This window comes from Peromyscus leucopus, chromosome 11 (genome assembly GCF_004664715.2).
Source record: "Peromyscus leucopus breed LL Stock chromosome 11, UCI_PerLeu_2.1, whole genome shotgun sequence".
Classification (NCBI taxonomy): Eukaryota; Metazoa; Chordata; class Mammalia; order Rodentia; family Cricetidae; genus Peromyscus; species Peromyscus leucopus.
Genome location: NC_051072.1, coordinates 40,531,989 through 40,541,162, shown reverse-complemented (window position 1 = coordinate 40,541,162; position 9,174 = coordinate 40,531,989). Strand labels below are relative to the sequence as shown.

Genomic DNA, 9,174 nt, shown 5'->3' with positions numbered 1-9,174 from the left:
CTCTGTGCAAGCATCACTCACACCAGTGAGACAGTAGGGCCTGGAAGGCAAGCTCTCAGGGATGGACTGGGTAGGGATGGGGTGGGGGGAGTGGTCTGTTAGAAAGATCAATACTAAATTTTGGTTTTGCAATAGAAGCAGGAACCTCCAGACTTACATTTTGCCTTCCTGCTATTACGCTTGATTAGAAATCGTTACAATGTTTACTATGATTATAACTAGACACAGGACTAGATACATTTTAAAAAAGAAACAGAAAAATGTCTGGTGTACACACACACAGGCCTGCATGCATCCAGCTCAGCACTTCCGATCCAACAATCATTGAAGGACCCCTTCAGATAGGAGCTCGTCAGACTTTGTTCCTTGCACCAGTTGTGGTTACTAACCATGAAAAAAAAAAAAAAAAGTTGCATACATTGCCCTAAAAGCCCCCTGCGTCCCCAATTCAATTTCAACAATTCATCTCTTAATTATAAGAAGAGGGATTGGGCTGGCCCAAATCTGGCTTGCCTTCCCGGGGATGGGGTGGGGTGGGGTGGAGGTGGGCATCTTGTTGGTCTGGTCTCCCCTTTGGAGGGGGCTTCCCATTTCTCCTTCCTCTCACCCTCCAGCCGCGCCCCCCCCCCCAACCTCCCTCGGGGCCGGCAAGTATTCCTCATCACAGATTGTCCTGGCATTCATCAAGAGTCCCTTATGATGACAATTTCCGCAGTATTTTGGTTTAGCGCGGGGATGATCCCCAGCTGATTGGCATTCATTCTCAGAAAGAAAAGGGCCCCGGGACAGCGACGAGAACTGACACCCCCCAGTGGTCAGGGTCGGCCGGCCGGGGCTAGGCTCTGCCCGCGGCGAGGGTGGCAGCGGGAGCGGCTGACAAGGCACCCCACGCCCCTCGTCGGCACCTGGCGGCGGGGCGGGCAGGCGGGCGGAGGGCGGTCCCGGGTGACGCGCGAGGCTGGGAGAGCCGGCAGGTGCCACCCCGCGGCCTCCGCCTCTCGCCACTTGGTCGGCGGCTCGGGCAGCAGGGGCCGCTGTGTGAGCCGCGCTCGCACCGACCGACCGACCGCCGCCGCCCTGCCTGCCTCCCTCCCTCCCTCCAGCGCGCGCTGCTCGGCTCCCCGCGCGGTGAGTGAGGGGGCTGCGGGGCTGCGGGCTCTTGGGGGCTGGGCCGAAGCTTTCGGGGGTGGCGAGGAGGGCGACCGGGAGTAAGGGTGTGCGAGCCGAGGGGCCGGACCGGGGGGCCGTGCGGGTGGGGAGCGGCGGAGAGCCGGGGGCGGTGCGGGGCCGGGCAGGGCCTCCCTCCCGCCGAGGCTTGCCCGCCAGTCCTGTGCGCCCGCGCTCACCTGCGCCGCCCGGAGTCCTGCCGCTCCGCACCCCCAGGGAAGGTGGTGGTCTCAGGGCCCCGGGGGGCGCAGAGGTGCTCTGAGTGGGACTCAGGGAGGGAAGGTGCTGCTCGACCTTGGATCGGGGAGGTAGGTCACTTTCCGGGCTCCCGGACCTCGCTTCCCAGGCGCCTCTTCCCAAACCAGCGATCCCTTCTTCCTGCTTCGGTGTGCGAGCGTCCCGCCCGCGGGAGCTCGGGGCGCTGTCTCTTTGGCTCCGGGAGCAGCATCCCGTCCTGGTGGCTGCTGCGGGCCAGGGAGGGAGGATGAGTCCACAGCTGTGGAACAGGTCGCTCCGGAGACGAAATGCCAAAGTCGGCCGTTTATTCCCTTGGTGTCGTGCGTGGGAAGCGGGCCTTTCCCTCTCTTATCCCTCCCTGATTCAAACTTACCGGATGCGGAGGACCTCCTTTTGGAACAACCTGGGGAGGGAGCGGTAGGGTTCGCTGGGCACCCCAGCTCCGGATGCGGTAGGGCATCCCCACTTCCACCAGGGAAGGCTTTTAGCGACTGGCCAATGTCTTCTGAGCCCCTTCCTGTCCCTAAAACAGCCCCCCTTCGAAAGCGTTTTCATTCAACCCTGAGCTCCCAGGTCATCCTTTATTTCACGTCTCTCTTGTTCTGCGTTTCTTGAACAAAAGTCATCCTCTTTAGTGAGTGCGGCCACTGTCGTACCCACGCTTTCTTAGTCTCCTCATTTGTAGTTTACCCTCAGGCAGAAATTGTTCTCCCCAAGGTCATCAAGCACTATGTTAAAAAAAATCCCTGCGCCCCCCCCCCGCCCCCCCGGCCCCCCGTCCCCCTGCCCCATAGCAGATGAGTATCCAGTGCTTTTATGTACCTGGCTCCAAGTACTTCACGCAGTCAGTCTTCCACAAACCTGTTAAGTAGATACTGTTTCCAGTTTAGGGTTTGGCCTCCAGCCAGCCAGGAGCTGTTGGCTGCTAGTCGGATGAGCCCGGAGTTCTTCTTTTTGTTCTTCTTTTCACGAAGTGTTGTGCAGATCCAAGCATCAGGGTCCGGACTCTCAATCTTTGGTTCCTTTTCCTTGTTTGTCTTGCTGTAATAGTTAAAGCAGGTGCTACAGGCTCTTGATCTCTCTTCTTGTCTCTCTGCTAATCGGTGTGGACCGCAGTGGGCCTTGCACATGTCAAGTTTTTACTTTAGGCTGAGCCGCACTCAGCCCTCTCGCCCTTAAAAGATAGATAAATAGATTGATTGACAGATTGATTTCATGCAACTTCATTTTTTAAGTCTATTTAGCTTTGATTTTTTTTTTCTTTTTTGGTTTTTCGAGGCTTCGATTAAAATTTGTTGCTTCGTGTCTTCATTTTTATCTCTGAGGACACATTATAATACTCCGTTTAGGTGCTCTGTGTCTTCCCAAAGCTCCTGTAGAAGATGATTTCTGTCGTAATTAACCTAGTCACCAAGGTGAAAAACTCAGCTATCCTGTCTCCTAGTATTATCCCAATCCCAAACATGAAATCTTTTATCCAGTTTTCCTGTGATCTCTGCTTGCCTACATCAGTCTCAGCCTGCCCCCTACCCCATCTGATCTTCACACATTTATCACTTATCATTGACACATTTCTTCTCTTGTATTTGTTTTGAAGTAAGGTCTCATGTATTCCAGGGTGGCCTCAAACTCATTAGGAAGCATAGGATGACCTTGAACTTCGGATCCTCCTGCCTCTACCTCTGGATTGCTGTGATTATAGGAATGTGTCACCACTTCCAGTATTATTTGGTGCTAGAGAGGGAACCCAGGGCTTTATGCAAGCTGGATAATCGTTCTACCAACTGGGCCACAATCCCCAGCCAATACACATTTCAACTACTGTTTATCTCCTTTTGTAAGTGTGTTTGCTTTCTGTGAGGAGATCTGTAACAACTTAGGACATTACATTGTCAGACCTTATGTCTGGTAGTTGCTTAATAGATGTTTATAGAATACAATGCAACATGAACTAAGGTAGCATGGAAGCAGCAGCCTTGATGATAGTAGAAATCAAGCCAGTCTTACAGGATACTCATCAGTGTGCATTGGTAGGTAGGTGTGTATTGCCACACTAAGGTTCATTAATCATTAATCTCCTGATGTGATGTAGGAGCCAACCGTATGGGAACCAAAACAAAATTGGAAACAACAGTGAGTTTTCCTAAAATAATTTTTTTAAATTGGAAATACATAGTGCATACATAAAAGTACACAAAACATCAGTGAACAGATGAAGCGGTGGCTATATTTAGTAGTAGTATCTTATTCTGTTAGAACGTATGATATTGGAGGAGACTGCGGTCGGGACAAACAGGAATCTTTTCCCAAAACGTGGGTCTGATCTAAGCTGGAGAGGCCAGGCCAACAAAGAATGGGCTGTGTGCACGGTAAGTGGTAAGGTTTGAGGTGAGGAGAAAAAAACTGAAGGTGCTCCCAAAGCCACAGCACCATCAAACGTGAACGGTGACCCTGGGAGAAAGGAGAGAGCCCAAGAAGCAGGAGTTTTCCTCATGTCATTGCTGATTTTCTATGATGTACCTCTTGTGCCAGCATCAATTTTAAGATAGAGAAGGATTCTCTATTTAGAGCCACTGTGAATACGGTAGCATAGCAAATGGAGAAGCAATCTGGAACTTAAGGATTCCTGTCCTATGCTATGGAATGTGCCATCAGCAGATCTTCAGATGGGAATGGTTCTCACGTGTATTTATGTGACTCATTCAGTTTGAACGCTTAGAACTTACTGGAAAGTTGAAAATATCTACAAATTTGGCGGATAAAAGATAGATCTTCTAAAGACAGCTATGGTGACACATACCTGCATGCCCAACTTTTGGGAGGTGGAGGCAGCTGGATCAGAAGTTCAAGATCATCTTTAGCTACATAGTAAGTTTGGGCTAGCTTGGGCTAGATGGGATCCTGTTCAAGAAAACTTTTTTTTTTCTTGATCTTCTAAAAAAGTGAAATTTCCAACTATTCTTCATAACTGGTATAGGTTGATTAAAAGCACATATTAACACACTGGATTAAGGGAAGTAGCCTTTTTTTCTAAATGCAAATAAAATCACCTTTAAAAAAAAAGAGATTTGTTTATTTATTATGTACACATAGAGTGTTCTGCTTATGTGACAGAAGAGGGCACCAGATCTCATTACGGGTGATTGTGAGCCACCATGTGGTTGCTGAGAACTGAACTCAGGACCTCTGGAAGAGCAGCCAGTGCTCTGAACCTCTGAGCCATCTCTCCAGCCCTGGAAGTAGTCTTCTATAAGTGATGGAAGCAGACATACCATCACACACTGTTCTTCAGTATTATGCGGATGAAACATTTCCACTAAGAACAATAAATGCCCGTGGGGATTAGGAAAGGGAAAGTTGTGTACACTACTTTGAGGGAATGTAAAAACTGGTATACCTACTATGGAAGTCAGTGAAGGGGCCCTTAAAAATCTAAAAGAACAAAAAATTACCATATGATCCAGCTGTACTATCCCCGGGCATGTAAGTGAAAGATTCCAAGTCAGTTTCCATAGAGATGCTTTCATATTGACATGTTTATCATCATCAATGTGGACCATGAGGAGGGGAGGGGAAGGGCTCAGGGAGGAGAGGGGGCAGGAAGAGAGGGTGATGGGATACATGTGACAAGGGCGCAGAAGGGGAGAGTCGGGAGGAAGAGAAGAAGTTAAGAGTGAAGAAGGGTGCATATGGCTTTTCCATGGGTCTGGGGATTCGAACTGAGGTCCTCACACCTGCAGAGCAAGTGTTTTCTTTATCTGCTGTACTTGCACGTTAACTTAAAAGGTTAGTAAAAACGAAACAGATTTCCACATAACTCCCAAGTTTCCCAGGTTAACAGCAAACCCACCTGGAAAGCAATACATAACACGATCATACATAACACAACACAGGCTCCTTCCTTTTCATGAAAGGCGTAGGGTCAAATCTGGACAAAATAGTGGTGTTTCACAAGTTACGTTCTGAGAAAACATTTGGCTTCATGTCAGCAGAGTGGCTGGCCGGATGATGAAGCCTGTCCGGGGTGGTATAGGCTGGTGGGACAATGTAGTAAACTACTATCAGACACAGATGGGGTAGGGCAGGTAAAACAGAGACAGACCTGAGAGCTCTCTGGAGCACAGAGAAGAAGAGTTGGGCAACTGAGAAATGGGTGATGTATGGGACATGAAATCCAGGGAAAGAAAATGCAGTTCTAAGAATTGGAAATTATGTGTGTGTGTGTGGGGGGGGTCGAATATTTTAAGGTGTGTTACTTTTGTTTATGTTGCATTTGTTTAACTCTGTGAAACTGTGTTACTGTGCCTGTGTAAAACACTTGATGGTCTAATAAAGAACTGGCCAATAGCGAGGGAGGAGAAAGGATAGGTGGGGCTGGCAGGCAGAGAGAATATATAGAAGGAAAAACTGGGTGGAGAGATCTAAGATCTAGCAGCCGGAGAAGGAGGAGGACTCCAGGGGCCAGCCACCCAGCTACACAGCAAGCCATGGAGGAAGAGTAAGATTCACAGAAGTAAGAGAAAAGGAAAAGCCCAGAGGCAAAAGGTAGATGGGAGAAGTTAGGGAAAGCTGGCAAGAAGCTAAGTCAAGCTATGGCTGGGCATACATAATTAAGAATAAGCCTCCGTGTGTGATTTATTTGGGAGCTGGGTGGCGGACCCCACAAAAGACCAAAGACCAACCAACAGTGTGTGTGTGTGTGTGTGTGTGTGTGTGGTGTGCATGTGGCCAGAGGTTGGTATGGGTTGTCTTTCTCAGTGTCATTCACTGGAAATACTTTTGCATAGCTACAAAAGAGGGCATGAAATGGGGTTGCCCAGGAAAGCAGGGGTGGTGAGGTGTGCCGAGTGCCTTGTTTTGACCTACTGAAGATTGTTTTATTTTGTCCTATAGTCAGGGATAGGGGGATGGGGAGCTGGAAGCAGGGAAGCGGAGAGTCCTATGAAGATTGTGTTTGTAACTCAATTGTCTGATGTTTGATACTTTGGCATTGTGAACCGCTCCTATACAGGTTCTGTCTCATTTCTCTATCTGATTTGGAAAGGGCAACTGTCTTCATTGTTCACATTCTCTGCCTGGCTAATATTCACCTTGCATATAAATTTCGGCATAGAAGATGGAAGGTATGAGCATCCTCTGTACCTCGGTGCTTACAGGACGCTCAACTTTAAATTTAGGTTAGAAACACGTTTAGATTAGAACTCTCTGTAGACAGTCATGCGGTGTAAATTTTGGCTGTTCTTCGGGCATCAGCATTAGCTCACAAGTCCTCTTAAGTCTGCAAGGTCTCCACAGGGTCCTTGTCTTGCACACAAGGAGGGCACAGCAAGGAAGCGAGCAGGAAGGGTACTTCAGTGACACCGGGAGAAGCAAGGATTCAAACCTGAGTCTGTCTACACATTCCAGCTTCTCCCACGCTGCACAGCGACTCTGCTGGGTTGATCTAGGAAGTGATGTGGGAGGGTGATACTATCGTTTTTTGGACAACCCTAAAAAGAAACCCAGTGTAGACTTCCAGCTCAAGAGCAGGAATGTATGATCTAGCAACAGAGCAGCTCCAGTAGCTCAGGACATTCTTCAGTCCCCCTTCTTCTTATGTCAGATGCCGGGTATTATTGTAATTTGCCGGGTGTTTTTAGAATTCAATGATGTAACAAGCACAGACCAGAAATACTTATTACTTTAGGATGGCTTCCCGTAGGCCTGTCTGCAGGCTTCCCTGCCGCTCCTCTATGTGTGTTCTTGTGCCTTTTTAAGTAGACAATGGAGGGCAGGATCCTGTGGCCCCAAAAGATTTATGACTGTCAACAGTATGTATTCAAAATCCTGCTGCTTATCATCCAGTTAGCACATGAGGATGGCGTCATCCTTCATTCTCTTACCTGCAACACTAGCAGGTGTGACTCTAATGTAAGGAAAGAAGGCAGGAGTGGCTGATGTTCTTAGGAATCTGGAGTCCAAGTGCTGAGTATTCAGGAGCTCAGGGTGGGTTCCTGTGTATGTGTAGAGTGTTTTAAATGAAGGTGCAAAAGCCAATGTTTGTTTTCAAAGGAAGAAAAAAAATATGAGTGATGGGTAAACCAGTTAACATTAAATATAGTGTGTGTGTGTGTGTGTGTGTGTGTGTGTGTGTGTGTGTGTGTGTTTAATGTTAGGTTGCTCATGTACAATTGCAATTCCTATAGGTAAAAAATGGTTGGATGTTGGCAATTTGCATGGGTCTTCCCCCCACACCCCCAAATACAGTTCTATTGAGAACCTAACATGTTGACCTGATAGGACTATAGGCCTATACACAGACTGAGCTGTGCCTAAGGATGAACACTGGCTTCCAGTAAAATGTTCCCATCCAGCTGCTAGGTTGTTTGCTCAACAGGAGTCTATATTTATTGTAAACCCTTTGATTCCAGTTACACCTGTGGTTGCAATAGATTGTAAGTAAGTGTGTGAACTGATGAAGTCTAAATTCAGCGGGAAAGGGGATTATTATGTCTGTGAAAGGCAAACTCAATTCCTTGGAAAATTCCTCACAAAACTGAGCCACTAAAAAAGTGGTCAGGAAGAAAAAAAAACTGAAAAACAACAAACAAACAAAAACCTTGAGAGCTAATATCCTGTGCTTGCCTTACAAGCATTGCCTATGTTTTAATATTCTTGATCCACTTAGAAAATGAAAACCGGAAATTGGAGAAAAGTAAGGTCTGGGTATGACTTACCTCAGACAGATGTTCTTGAGTGGCTCATCCTCAAGGAAGGTCTTAGAGATGCTTTGAAAAAGTGGGGACATGGTACATAGTCATACAGTTTATGGTAAGGAAAATTTTATGTTATGTACAAAATTTTAAAGTAGTCCCCCTGACAACAAAAATAATAAAAACAGTCACCCAGAAACAGCTGAACGGCTGCTTTCTGTCGCTACTCATGCCACACTGCAGGAAGTGGTGGGAGCTGGTCCATCCATTTGCCTGCAGCAGGAAAGACAAGGGAACCTTTGCCCTTGGAATCCCCCAGCACATGGGCAGATCTTCCTTTCCATGGCACAGCATCTCATCCTGATGGTACACGATCAACTTGTACTTCTTACTCTTCATTGGACTTTTCGCATCCATGTGGCATTTCAATTCACTTCTAATAATGTGAGCCGATATGTAGAACTCAGAGCTGGTTTCTACCTGCCCTAAGTAGTCTACCTGAGCACGCAAAGCAAAGACACACTCTAGCCAGATCCGATAGAGGACATCACAGTTGTGTGGCACCTGATAATTCCTTAGTGTTATTATTCTGATAAGCTGAACGGGTAAGATATCACTTATTGCAGTCTCAGGTATCATGGAAGTGTAGCCATTCTTTCTAAGGCGATAACAGGTTAATGAACAAAATCCAAGTTATAAAAGAAGAAGAAAAAAGTAGGTATTATAAACAGCACATGCTGAACACTGGCTCTCTGTCAGGTCCCACGCTGTATTCCGTGCATGCATGCTTTCTCTCATTTCATTGGCACAAAGGAGCTGGAGAGAAGGCTCGGGAGTTAAGAGCATCTACTGTGCTTGCAGAGGACAGGAGTTCCATTTCTAGCACCCATGTTGGGCAGCTCACAGCTGCCTGGCTCCCAAGGCCACAGATCTAGCTAGCATGCTGGGAGAAGAGTCACTTTCTTCAGAGTGGAGCCCAAGTGCTTTTCCAACTTAAGGTCAGGTATTCTCTGTTATGCTAACTCTGAGTGTGTCTTTATACTGATTTTTTTTTTTTTTTAGTTCTTAAAATTTCCCA

General features: G+C 47.4%; 1 protein-coding gene across 1 annotated transcript in view; it reads left to right on the top strand.

Annotated features, from left to right (window-relative positions):
* Positions 1 to 1,040: 1,040 nt before the first annotated feature.
* Positions 1,041 to 9,174, top strand: part of Elovl7 (ELOVL fatty acid elongase 7) — a 74,086-nt gene continuing 65,952 nt past the window's right edge. Inside the window, 1 exon segment of the mRNA XM_028884328.2 lies at positions 1,041 to 1,128. The gene's annotated coding sequence lies outside the window, so the exon portion shown is untranslated.